Source organism: Lolium rigidum, chromosome 7 (assembly GCF_022539505.1).
Source record: "Lolium rigidum isolate FL_2022 chromosome 7, APGP_CSIRO_Lrig_0.1, whole genome shotgun sequence".
NCBI lineage: Eukaryota > Viridiplantae > Streptophyta > Magnoliopsida > Poales > Poaceae > Lolium > Lolium rigidum.
In genome coordinates this window covers 230,661,669-230,675,485 of record NC_061514.1, presented here as the reverse complement: position 1 = coordinate 230,675,485, position 13,817 = coordinate 230,661,669, and positions in this window count along the sequence as shown.

The window sequence follows — 13,817 nt, the reverse complement described above, 5'->3', positions numbered from 1 at the left end:
TTATTAATTATTTAAAAATTATTAAAAATGCCAAACTCAATATTATTCTTATTTCAAAATTATTAATAACTTCAACTTTATCAATGAAGTTATTAATCCAATAATTATAGGGTAATTAGCAAACCCTAATTCCATATAGAGTAATATTACAACCCTACCATTTCATGTGAACCCTAAAAACCCTAATTCCATTAGGAACCCCGAGCTCCATTAATTAATCAGTTTGAAGCTTAATTTGTTTCTAACCTAAACCCTAGGTTAGAACCTGTGATCATGGTACCTTCTTTCAAAGCATAGAACCACAAGTCGCAACTAAATACTTGTCTTGGCCACATAAAATGTAGAAGACCTATCCCTCATATATGGGTATCCCATGTATTCATCTTCATCAGACCTAGATAATTAAGTAGGGTCAACCAAGTGTAAACCCTAGATCCTATTACCAAAGCCATCCTCCATATTTATCCCTATTTAGCATCACACCATGGTGATGAACCCGAATAGTAACCATACCTACTATTTTATATTACATAACCCTATTCCACTAAACCCTACTAATGTTGGATACTTATCAACCATCCTATTTAGGAGCCAATTACTCCTTACTTAATAAAACCAACAAGTAAAACCTAGACAACCTCAACCCTAATTGCAATACTTCTTATTACTTAAGAAGTATGTTCTTCAAAAGTTATTCTTTTGAAGAAAATGAGGAATCATCATCAATCCTGCCTAATAGGACCTATAGCCAATAACCATCTATCACCAACAAGGAATACCAATCATGATAGCAACCACGGATAATTAATTGCTTAAGTTGCTTATGCTTAAGTAAGACCAATCAAGCCTAGTTGCTAATAAATCCAACTTTGTTGTGATCCATCTTATACTTACTTCAGAAACTACTTGGAACCAGAATCAATTATAGCATCCCATAAACCCAATTGTCATACTTGTTCTTTATTAAAGAACATGTTCTTCAAAAGTTATTCTTTTGAAGAATATAACAAGTAATCATTAACCATGCCATATAGTATTAAAATTGACAATTGCTCTTTACTTATTATACAACTATTATTCTTTGGTATATATGATTGTCACTATGCATTTTACCACCTCGCTTATGATTGTAAAACAACACAACCCCGAATAAGAACCTTGTTTGTGAATCACTCTAAAAGTGCAACACACCCTGAACTAATCATTACAACTCACTAATCCTAAATCATCGGGGTTAGGTCACGTTTAGAGCGATTGCATCTCATTCTTATGCATTATTGCATCCTTTCCAATCTTTTAAACATCGTCCTTACCGGACGATGATGCTATTTCAGAATTTGGAGTTATTGCGTATCGAAGACCTTGCCTGCATAATCTTGCAGTCAAGAAAGGCAAGTTCATCACTTGCTCATGTCATTTGAGTATTTTTATCAAATTACTTGCAAAGTATTATGGTTATCACTATTGCACAAAAATCAAAACCACTACTTTCATAACTATGAATATGACTATGTGGTGGGCAATGGAACCATGGATTGTGTTGATATGGTGGAGGTTCCATTGCAAGGGTTTATATCCATCTAGGATTAAACAACAAATGTCGCCAGTGATTCTTGTGCCGTAATACCCGTGTTAACCATAAGATCCGGAGTGGGACGGAGTAGTCAAAAGTGTTTCCACCTCTCGTTCATCAACGGATGCGCTTACCGTAGCAAGCTTGTGTCTTGCGGAGTAACTTGAGGGTGGGGAGCCCCTTCTAATTCCCCACGGTATAGCTGTTGCTTACCGTAGCGGTTGCTCGCTTGCGGAACAACTTGAGGGTGGGGATCCCCTTCTAATTCCCCACGGTAATGTGGTCTATGATGGGTTGCAGCTACCGGCGAAGGAGTTTGGTTAACGAGTCCCAAACCGTTGTCGTGGTCGGGGTCCACCCCGAAATTACGGGAATAATGGGACCGACGAGGACCCGGGGTCGGGGTATGCAACAAAGGGTGGGTGTTCGAGGTAGCGGAGGAACATGATTGGCTAGACCTTATACCGGGCCTCACACCATAGGAAGTGTGGACAAGCCCGCAGCCTTGGTTGGCACCAAGGTTAAGATCTCTTATGGGTAAAGCAACACACCTTCGCAGAGTGTAAAGAACCGTGACCTGTCACTCCCTGTTCCGGGATATGGAAGCTGCGAACGCTGCCGGAAAGGAGCTCCATGAAGTTCTAGTAAACCGGTGAAGGCCGACGGACATAGTTCTTCCGAATAAAAGCAATCTTTTGAATAAATGATTATGAAAACCTGCATTGGTATTAGACTTTCCGGTCTAATGCTCGTAGCTAGTGCATTAAACACCTCTTTCCTATAATGAACTTGTTGAGTACGCTCGTACTCATCCCACTCTTAAATCCCCCGCTTAGATATGGAGGCATCGAAGGAGTATCTACAAGTGCAACTCGAAGATCGAGGAGTCAACAACTACTTCAAGAAACAGGACCTATCAGAGGAGTCAGATACCACATCCAACAAGGAGAAACCTAGATTAGCAATAGAAAGGAACTAGCTTCCTAAACTTAGCTCCTATTTAGCTAGAATCTACTCATAGCCTCTCGTAGCTAGTTAAATACTCTACAAATAGAGTTCGTGTTAGGATTAGACTACGAGTCGTTCTCCCGGAGTTTATTTGCAGTTTTACCTCATTGTAAAGTAGGAGGTCTGTGCTGATCTTTTGTAAAGAGTCTGTGTTGTAATTCTATAGACATGCCTTGGACCCGCATATGTTTCTGTTGTACCACTCTGAGCGATATAATACGAGTGAAACGGTGTTTCATCGGTGTTATATCAGACTTGCATACTACACCATGCAGTGGTATGCCGGGTCACCACACACACCTTTGTCTCAAAACTTTATTTGGTTTAGATGTGGGCATGGAAATAGGGGGAGTGCGGTTTAAATTATTGAGCTATCCCTCCCCCCGTAATGCCAACATTAAGAAATCATTCTCTTAAATATCATATGTTGATATGTGAGCGTCAATGATGAGTAGTGACTTGGACCCAAGATATATCTTCACGGTGCCATGCCACAATACTCATATATGGTGGCCTAGGCCACCACGCTCTTCTTTGTGAAGAGTTGGAGTTATTTGGATCTTATCGCCTTTTATTTGACAACTCCATGTTCTTATGGGAAATCACTCTAGTTTGGCCTTATTTGCTCATATCTTGCAAACTTGAGTGATCATGTACCATTAACGAGTTTGAGTCTTCTAAACCTAAGCCTACACTCATATATAAGCCATTTCCATCTTGCTCATTTGTCATGTTTGGTAAAAAACTTGGAGTTTGAGGTTTCTCGGTCGGATGATCTAGGTTGCCCCATCTTATTGGTAAATATGCATCTTATATGTGAGGTGATAGTTTATTGCACCACATATGGGTTCGCAAATAACCAACTAAAGATAGGCGGGATTGACGGTGTTCTGGAATTTTCCAGAACACCGGATAATCCGCCCCCCAGGCGACCCGCAAAATCCGGCCCGGCCGGATTATCCGCCCTAAACTAGGGCCGAATTATCCGGCCTGGGCAGATCTTGAAAGGGCCGAGGACGAGGCCGCGGGGGGCAAACGGTTCATACCACCCTGATACGTCCCCGACGTATCCATAATTTCTGTCGTTCCATGCTTGTTTTATGACAATACTTACATGTTTTGCTTGCACTTTATAATGTTTTTATGCGTTTTCCGGAACTAACCTATTAACAAGATGCCACAAGTGCCGTTCTCGTTTTCTGCTGTTTTTGGTTCCGGAAAGGCTGTTCGGGCAATATTCTCGGAATTGGACGAAATTAACGCCAAACCTCCTATTTTCTCCGGAAGGCTCCAGAACACCGAAGAAGAGTCGGAGAGGTGCCAGGGGGCCACCACACCACAAGGCGGCGCGGGCCAGGCCTAGGCCGCGCCAGCCTAGGGTGTGGCGCCCCTGTGTGCCCCCTGCGCCGCCTCTTCGCCTATAAAAGCCCTTTCGACCTAAAAACACCGTACCAATTGACGAAACTCCAGAAAGACTCCAGGGGCGCCGCCACCGTCGCGAAACTCCAATTCGGGGGACAGAACTCTGTCCCGGCACCCTGCCGGGACGGGGAAGTGCCCCGGAAGCCATCTCCATCAACGCCATCGCCTCCATCATGCTTCGTGAGTAGTTCCCCCATGGACTACGGGTTCTAGCAGATAGCTATGTCGGTATACTCTCCCCCATGTACTTCAATACAATGGTCTCATGAGCTGCCTTACATGATTGAGATTCATCCGATGTAATCGGTGTTGTGTTTGTTGGGATCCGATGGATGATACATTATGATTAGTCTATCTATAAAGTTTGTGAAGTTATTGTTGCTGCAATCTTGTTATGCTTAATGCTTGTCACTAGGGCCCGAGTGCCATGATCTTAGATTTGAGCTCTATACTTATTGCTTAGATTGTATCTACAAGTTGTATGCACATGTCACCGTCCGGAACCAAAGGCCCCGAAGTGACGAAATCGGGACAACCGGAGGGGATGGCGGTGATGTGAGGGACACATGTTTTCACGGAGTGTTAATGCTTTGCTCCGGTGCTCTATTAAAAGGAGTACCTTAATATCCAGGAGTTTCCCTTGAGGCCCGGCTGCCACCGGCTGGTAGGACAAAAGATGTTGTGCAAGTTTCTCATTGCGAGCACGTACGACTATATACGGAAAACATGCCTACATGATTAATGAATTGATGTTCTTTCTTAATGCTTTATCAATCCTCGTCAATTGCCCAACTGTAATTTGTTCACCCAACACTTGTTACTTGTTATTGGAGAGTTACCACTAGTGTAGATCGCTGGGAACCCCGGTCCATCTTTCATCATCATATACTCGTTCTACATGTCAACTGTTTTCTGGTACCATTGCTCTCATATTACTACTATCTGCTCGTCGTGTTACTCGTTACTATTGCTCTCATATCACTGCTACTTTCACGTCACCCCCGTTGCTAGTGCTTTTCCAGTGCAGCTGAATTGACAACTCAGTTGTTAAGGCTTATAAGTATTCTTTACCTCCCCTTGTGTCGAATCAATAAATTTGGGTTTTACTTCCCTCGAAGACTGTTGCGATCCCCTATACTTGTGGGTCATCAAGACTATTTTCTGGCGCCGTTGCCGGGGAGGCATAGCTCTACTCATAAGTTCACCTGGGGAGTACACTCTACATCTTTCTCTGTTTTATTTTATATTGTTTTGCTTAGTTTACTTTTGTCTAGTTTATTTGTGCTTAGTTTATTTCTGTCTAGTATTAGTTTGCTTAGTTTACTTTTGTCTAGTTTATTTCAGTTTTGTTTTATTTCCCTCATATACCCAAAAATCCATAAAAATTTGAAAAATCTGAAAATTAAAAAACTGCTATTATGGGAGAACCTACAACCTACTTGGAGCTTATAGAATGTTATAATTGTTATAGAGAATCAAGAACTGGTAAAATAATGAGTGCTATGATAGAAAAACTAAATACAATTGCTAAAATCTTGCTTGAACGCCATGATATAAACTGTTGCTCTCAACAGGATATTAAACATCTTAAATTTCAATGTGGCTTTAGTGAGGAATTTTTAATTAAGAACTATAATCGGAATTGCTATATTCATTATGGGTTCGAAGAGGTAGAACAATTTGTCTTATTTATGGGAGCCTCCGAGATAGAATCCTTCATGGTTGAGAATTATGAAACTTGTGTTGTTTGTAAGGGCCTTAAAGATTATGTCTCTACTATCCTTAATTCTTGCATAGAATGCTACAAGTAGGAATCCTTATATCCTTGATTATAAAGAGAGACACATTAATGCACAAGAATGCACTCACAATTTGCAGGAACCGGTGGAAGAAGAAATTGATGAACTTGAAAGCTCATTGGATGAAAAAGAGGAGGAAATTGATGAACCTGAAAGCTCATTGGATGAAAAAGAAGAAGAGAGCGACGAACAAAAGGAGGAAGAATGGATTAGCTACCCATGTCAACCTTCTAATGAGAGTAACTCTTTATCTCTTACACTATTTGATTGTCCTCCATGCTTACCGAAGAGGTTGAATGTTATGTTCCTGTGGATTCTCTTGAAATAGTACCTATGAGTAAAACTTGTGAGAATAATTATGCTATTGTTATATATGATAATCCATGCTACTTTGATAAATCTTATGATAATGCTTTGTTTGTGCCTGATGTCGAAATGCATGGTACTAAAGAATTTTGTTTGGCAAATGTCTATGATAAAGCTCTAGATGATGGTCCTATGTTACTTGATAATATTAATTGTACTACTAATGAAAATGGGATTGGAGAGTTCTTGACTTATTCTATGAGTCCCATATCTCTTGAGATTGATCAACTACCTTGTTATATTATTAATAAAAGTAAGTTTGAAAGTTTTAATTCCACTATTCTTGAACTAGATAAAAATTATATGTTTGTGGATCATGAAAAGTATGCTGCATGTGATAGCTATATTGTTGAGTTTGTTCATGAAGCTACTGAAAATTATTATGAGAGAGGAAAATATGGTTGTAGAAATTTGCATGGTACTAAAACACCTCTCTATGTGCTTAAAATTTTGAAGTTACACTTGTTCTATCTTCCTATGCTTGTTACTTTGCTTTTCATGAACTTGTTTATTTACAAGATTCCTTTGCATAGGAAGCATGTTAGGCTTAAATGTGTTTTGAATTTGCCTCTTGATGCTCTCTTTTGCCTCTGATACTATTTCTTGCGAGTGCATCATTAAAACTGCTCGAGCCCATCTTAATGGCTATAAAGAAAGCAACTTCTTGGGAGATAACCCATGTGTTATTTTGCTACAGTACTTTGTTTTATATTTGTGTCTTGGAAGTTGTTTACTACTGTAGCAACCTCTCCTTATCTTAGTTTTGTGTTTTGTTGTGCCAAGTGAAGCCTCTAATCGAAGGTTGATACTAGATTTGGATTACTGCGCAGAAACAGATTTCTTTGCTGTCACGAATCTGGGTCTAATTCTCTGTAGGTAACTCAGAAAATTATGCCAATTTACGTGAGTGATCCTCAGATATGTACGCAACTTTAATTAGTTTTGAGTTTTCTGATTTGAGCAACGGAAGTATTTTATTAAAATTCGTCTTTACTGGCTGTTCTGTTTTGGCAGATTCTGTCTCTGTTTTTTTGCATTGTCTCTTGTGGACTTTGAGCGAGGTTTTCTAGACGTAGAGGGCTGTAGCTAATGTTTTATTGAGTTCTTGCAATGTGCCACTACAGGACCAAGGTGGATTCAAATTTTTTGAGTACTAACCCCTCTAATGAAGTTTGTGAGAAGTTTGGTGTGAAGGAAGTTTTCAAGGGTCAAGAGAGGAGGATGATATATGATCAAGAAGAGTGAAAAGTCAAAGATTGGGGATGCCCCCGTGGTTCATCCCTGCATATTTCAAGAAGACTCAAGCGTCTAAGCTTGGGGATGCCCAAGGCATCCCCTTCTTCATCAACTTATCAGGTTTCCTCCCCCGAAACTATATTTTTATTCGGCCACATCATATGTGCTTTACTTGGAGCGTCCGTGTGTTTATTTTCGTTTTGTTTATTTGAATAAGATCGGATCCTAGCAATCCTTGATTGGGAGAGATACACGCTCCGCTTTTTCATATGAACACTTGTTCTTCGTTTTACTTTTAATGTTCAATGATAAAAGTTGGAAGCTACAATACTTATTGGTTATTTGGTTGGGAAAAGAAAATGCCTCATATGTTGTGGATAATTTGACACTTGGCAATTGTTTTGAGCTCTCAAGTAGATCATAAGTTTTTGCATGTAGTTTAAACCTATTAGTGGAGAACTACCGTAGAGCTTGTTGAAATTGGTTTGCATAATTGATCTCTCTTAAGGTCTAGATATTTTCTCGGTAAAAGTGTTTGAGCAACAAGGAAGACAAGTGTAGAGTATTATAATGCTTGCAATATGTTCTTATGTAAGTTTTGCTGTACCGGTTCATACTTGTGTTTGCTTCAAACAACCTTGCTAGCCTAAGCCTTGTACTGAGAGAAAATGCTTCTCGTGCATCCAAGACCTTGAGCCAAAACCTATGCCATTTGTGTCCACCATACCTACCTACTATGTGGTATTTCCTGCCATTCCAAAGTAAATTGCTTGAGTGCTACCTTTAAATAATTCAAAATGCTTCTCAATTTGTGTTAATGTTTTATAGCTCATGAGGAAGTATATATGTGGTGTTTAGCTTTCAACCTTGTCATTTACTTTTGACGGACTCTCATATGGACTAGTGGCGCATCCGCTTATCCAATAATTTTGCAAAAAGAGCTGGCAATGGGATTCCCAGTCCCGAATTAATTAACTCAAATAGACACTCCTCCATGGTATGTGATTGTTGGAAGGCACCCGAAGGATTCGGTTAGCCATGGCTTGTGTAAGCAAAGGTTGGGGGAGTGTCATCATCATAATAAAACTAAAATAAAAAGGCACTCCTTCATGGTATGAGATTGTTGGCAGTGCACCCGAGGATTCGGTTAGCCATGGTTTGTGAAAGAAAGGTTGGAAGGAGTGCCACCCAAAAATAAAAATTCATGGGAGCCGCTCTTGGAAGTCCGGTTGGCGAGGTAGTTAGTGTACCCATTACCATTCGTTGACAACAACAAACACCTCTCAAAATTTTACTTTTTATGCTCTCTTTATGTTTTCAAAACCAAAGCTCTAGCACAAATATAGCAATCGATGCTTTCCTCTTTGAAGGACCATTCTTTTACTTTTATGTTGAGTCAGGTTACCTACTTCCTCCCACCTTAGAAGCAAACACTTGTGTTAACTGTGCATTGATTCTTACATACTTGCATATTTGCATTCATCATATTACTTTGTGTTGACAATTATCCATGAGATATGCATGTTGAAAGTTGAAAGCATCCGCTGAAACTTATATCTTCCTTTGTGTTGCTTCGATGCCTTTACTTTGAATCTATTGCTTTATGAGTTAACTCTTATGCAAGAATTTTGATGCTTGTCTTGAAAGTACTCTTCATGAAAAGTTTTACTATATGTTATCTACTTGTTAGCAACTATAGATCATTGCCTTGAGTCACTTCATTCATTTCATATGCTTTGTAATAGTATGATCAAGGTTATGTAAGTAGCATGTCACTACGTAAATTATTATTTTTATCGTTTACTGCTCGGGACGAGCAGGAACTAAGCTTGGGGATGCCGATACGTCCCCGACGTATCCATAATTTCGTCGTTCCATGCTTGTTTTATGACAATACTTACATGTTTTGCTTGCACTTTATAATGTTTTTATGCGTTTTCCGGAACTAACCTATTAACAAGATGCCACAGTGCCGTTCTCGTTTTCTGCCGTTTTTGGTTCCGTAAAGGCTGTTCGGGCAATATTCTCGAATTGGACGAAATCAATGCCAAACCTCCTATTTTCTCCGAAGGCTCCAGAACACCGAAGAAGAGTCGGAGAGGGGCCGGGGGCCACCACACCACAAGGCGGCGCGGGCCGGGCCTAGGCCGCGCCGGCCTAGGGTGTGGCGCCCTGTGTGCCCCCTCGCGCCGCCTCTTCGCCTATAAAAGCCCTTTCGACCTAAAAACACCGTACCAATTGACGAAACTCCGGAAAGACTCCGTGGGCGCCGCCACCGTCGCGAAACTCCAATTCGGGGGACGGAACTCCGTCCCGGCACCCGCCGCGGGAAGTGCCCCCGGAAGCCATCTCCATCAACGCCATCGCCTCCATCATGCTCCGTGAGTAGTTCCCCCATGGACTACGGGTTCTAGCAGTAGCTATGTCGGTATACTCTCCCCCATGTACTTCAATACAATGGTCTCATGAGCTGCCTTACATGATTGAGATTCATCTGATGTAATCGGTGTTGTGTTTGTTGGGATCCGATGGATGATACATTATGATTAGTCTATCTATAAAGTTTGTGAAGTTATTGTTGCCGCAATCTTGTTATGCTTAATGCTTGTCACTAGGGCCCGAGTGCCATGATCTTAGATTTGAGCTCTATACTTATTGCTTAGATTGTATCTACAAGTTGTATGCACATGTCACCGTCCGGAACCAAAGGCCCCGAAGTGACGAAATCGGGACAACCGGAGGGGATGGCGGTGATGTGAGGGACACATGTTTTCACGGAGTGTTAATGCTTTGCTCCGGTGCTCTATTAAAAGGAGTACCTTAATATCCAAGTAGTTTCCCTTGAGGCCCGGCTGCCACCGGCTGGTAGGACAAAAGATGTTGTGCAAGTTTCTCATTGCGAGCACGTACGACTATATACGGAAAACATGCCTACATGATTAATGAATTGATGTTCTTTCTTAATGCTTTATCAATCCCGTCAATTGCCCAACTGTAATTTGTTCACCCAACACTTGTTACTTGTTATTGGAGAGTTACCACTAGTGTAGATCGCTGGGAACCCCGGTCCATCTTTCATCATCATATACTCGTTCTACATGTCAACTGTTTTCTGGTACCATTGCTCTCATATTACTACTACTGCTGCTGTGTTACTGTTACTATTGCTCTCATATCACTGCTACTTTCACGTCACCCCTGTTGCTAGTGCTTTTCCAGTGTAGCTGAATTGACAACTCAGTTGTTAAGGCTTATAAGTATTCTTTACCTCCCCTTGTGTCGAATCAATAAATTTGGGTTTTACTTCCCTCGAAGACTGTTGCGATCCCCTATACTTGTGGGTCATCACACCCCCCACGCGCCTCTCTCTCCTCTCTCTCCTCTCAAGGTCGCCGGAGCCTCTCCTCCTCGCCGGAGTCGCCCCGTCCACTCCCTCCCGGAGTTTTTGGGTGGATCGGGTGCTCCTCCCTCCTAGCTACCTTCTCCTCCAAGCGGCTTTCGCAATGGATGCGGGTATGACTCACAATCCCTAACCCTAGGTGTTGTGATTTGTATGTGCTATTTTCTTAGTGGATTTGGTGTCTAGTTGTTCCCAATCGCTTGTAGTGTACTCCTCTTGCATGCTATAAGGCCGATCTGTTCCAAGACAAGTTGTTGATTGCAAAATCTGCTAGATTCGCAGGGCCGGATTATCCGGCCCCCGCGAGGACCGGATTATCCGGCCCCCGCGAGGATCGGATTATCCGGTCTGGCCGGATTATCCGCCCCCTTGGGGCACCGGATTATCCGGCCTAGAGCTTCATCGCCACTGCAGTTTTGATTCAATCTCTCTTGTCTAACACTTGTACCAGCTTATAGTATGTTTCTAGAGTGCATTACTGTATCATACATGACTTATGAGCATTATCTTCTCTTTGCTATCCATCTTTGCTATTCACAGGTCGTACTTCTCGGGGTGCTCGGAGACGCCCAAGGGCTGACTAGTCAAGTGATGAGTTCGCGTCTAACGCTCCTCGCAAGTCAACCTCATCTAGGCACAAGAACAAGGCGTCAAGGGAAAACTACAAGACCATGGATCCTGTCTCTTATTCTGCTATCCGCATGAAGAACTGGTATGAAGACCTCCCAAGGGATGAAGAGACAGAGGGCGAGAAAATACTCGGTGCATGGAACAGGAGTTCATCTATAAGGATATCTATGAGCCCATGAAGAATGTACGTCCCATGCAAGCTATCGATGTGGACGTTCTGGCAGTCAACAATCACTTTGAGGATGCCATCTGGGTGACTGGTAGGATGGGCTTGAAGGATTTGATGAAGATTCAATGTGACTATAGTCCAGAGTTGGTGAAGCAGTTCTTTGCTACGTTGGCCATCAAGAAAGATGAGGACCGTACTATGGAATGGATGTCTGGCTCCACTCACTGTAGTGCCACCTTGCGCCATTTTGCTGCTATTCTTGGAGTTCCTGCAGAAGGAGGCCGTCGTCTCCATGGACCTCAGAGGGCAGATAAGAATGTGTAGTTTAATCTCTATACATCTGCTGGAAAAGTTGGTGAGACCAAGGGGCTGCTATCTATCTATGGTCAGTTACTTAGGTTCTTTCGGTCCACCATCTCTCCTAGTGGTGGTAACAATGATGCTATCCGAGGAACTCTTGTGGATCTCATGCACCTCAGCTATAAGTGTGCTCGTGATGAGAATGAGGAACGTAACTACACTATTGATATCATGGACTTCATCTTCAATGAGATTCATGATGCCATGGTCTCCCGCACCACTATACCTTATGCGCCTTACATCCAGCTCCTCATCAACAACACTGCGGGCGTGAGTGGTGAAGACTTGAGCGGGTACCCTTTGATGAAGCACTCTATCAAGAAGGCCTACAAGCTTAAGCCTGTCTCTTCTGCTGTACCTCCACCTGACTCCTTCATGGGTGATGCTCGTTCTAGTGGATTTGCTCCTGCTCGCCATCCTGACCTCCCTACTATGAAGAAACAAGTGAACATGCTCCGTTGGTTTCAGCGTTACATCCTTTGCATGAACATTGAGATCCATAAGGAAAACTATGCGGCCAGCCGGGAGCGTTCTGAGATTAAACATACTCAGGCGGTTATCCTGCACAAGCTCAGTGGTGAGCAAGGACCCCCTCCTCAGCCTCCAGTTCACCCGAGTTACGATGGGTGGCATTCCGCACGAGTTCCGTGGAGTGATCTTGATAGTTGCATTCAAAGGTCCAGCCTCACTCGCCGCTCTCCGGATGCCCCTGACACTGATGAAGAAGAGGAAGAAGAAGAAGCGGCGTACGAGTCCGATGATGAAGATGCCTCCGAGTGATCCCCATGGGGCGAGTAGCATCGCGCTTGTCCCCTTTTTGGCGTCTCGATATCAAAGGGGGAGAAGCGTTCTATTAGGAACTCTCTCGGGGATTTGCATGGTTTGGGCACAAGCATATGCGTTTATCATTCCTTTATTGCTTGTGTTCCCTCTTATTTAAACTATTTGCTTTGGTTGTGTTCCGTTTAAAACTATGTGCTATGTGGTGTGAGACATTGTTATGGTTTTCGGATTTCTATATGTTGAGATCAAGACTATTATATCATGTGTGATGCTATATCTCCGTATCATATATCTACACATGGGTATGACTTCTAGCATCATATCTCAACTTCATATATGTATATGTCCCTTGTTAGAGCTCATGATGGATACCTCTAGTGTTGAGGCACCTCAATCCTATGTGTTGTGTATTTGTATTCAAATGCAAATTACTTATATGCACACATGTAGGGGGAGTGCCTCTATGTTTTTGCCATCATGCTTGCCTCTATAGTTATTCTCTTGCAAATCCGTATATTGTCATCAAACACCAAAAAGGGGGAGATTGAAAGAACATCTCTCATATTATGTTTTGAGTGTTTGATGTCAATGTATGTGATACACTAATGGTTTTTTAAGTGGTACAGGGATTATAAAGATACATTTGTATGTGTGTTGGATGTGGTCAGTGCTGTCAAAAAGCATTTGCAAAAAGTTCATCAGGCTGGATAATCCGGGCCGGATATTTCCAAAATATCCGGCCCCCAGAATTTCGGCTAAGGACTTGAGGAAAAGCAGCTCAGTATAGGGGCCGGACAATTGCCCGGATATTGTCCCGGTTTTGTCCCAGGGCCGGATTATCCGGGCCGGACATTTCAAGAATATCCGCCCCCCTCGAAAACGGCTAAGGACTTGAGGAAAAGCAGCTCTGTATAGGGGCCGGACAATTGCCCGGACATTGTCCTGGTTTTGTACCAGGAGGCCGGATTATCGAGGGGGGGGGGGGGGATTATCCGGCCCTAACTTAGGCCGGATTATCCGGGCCCCCGGAAGGCTCAACGGCTGGATTTTGGGGAGGGGTATTTATACCCC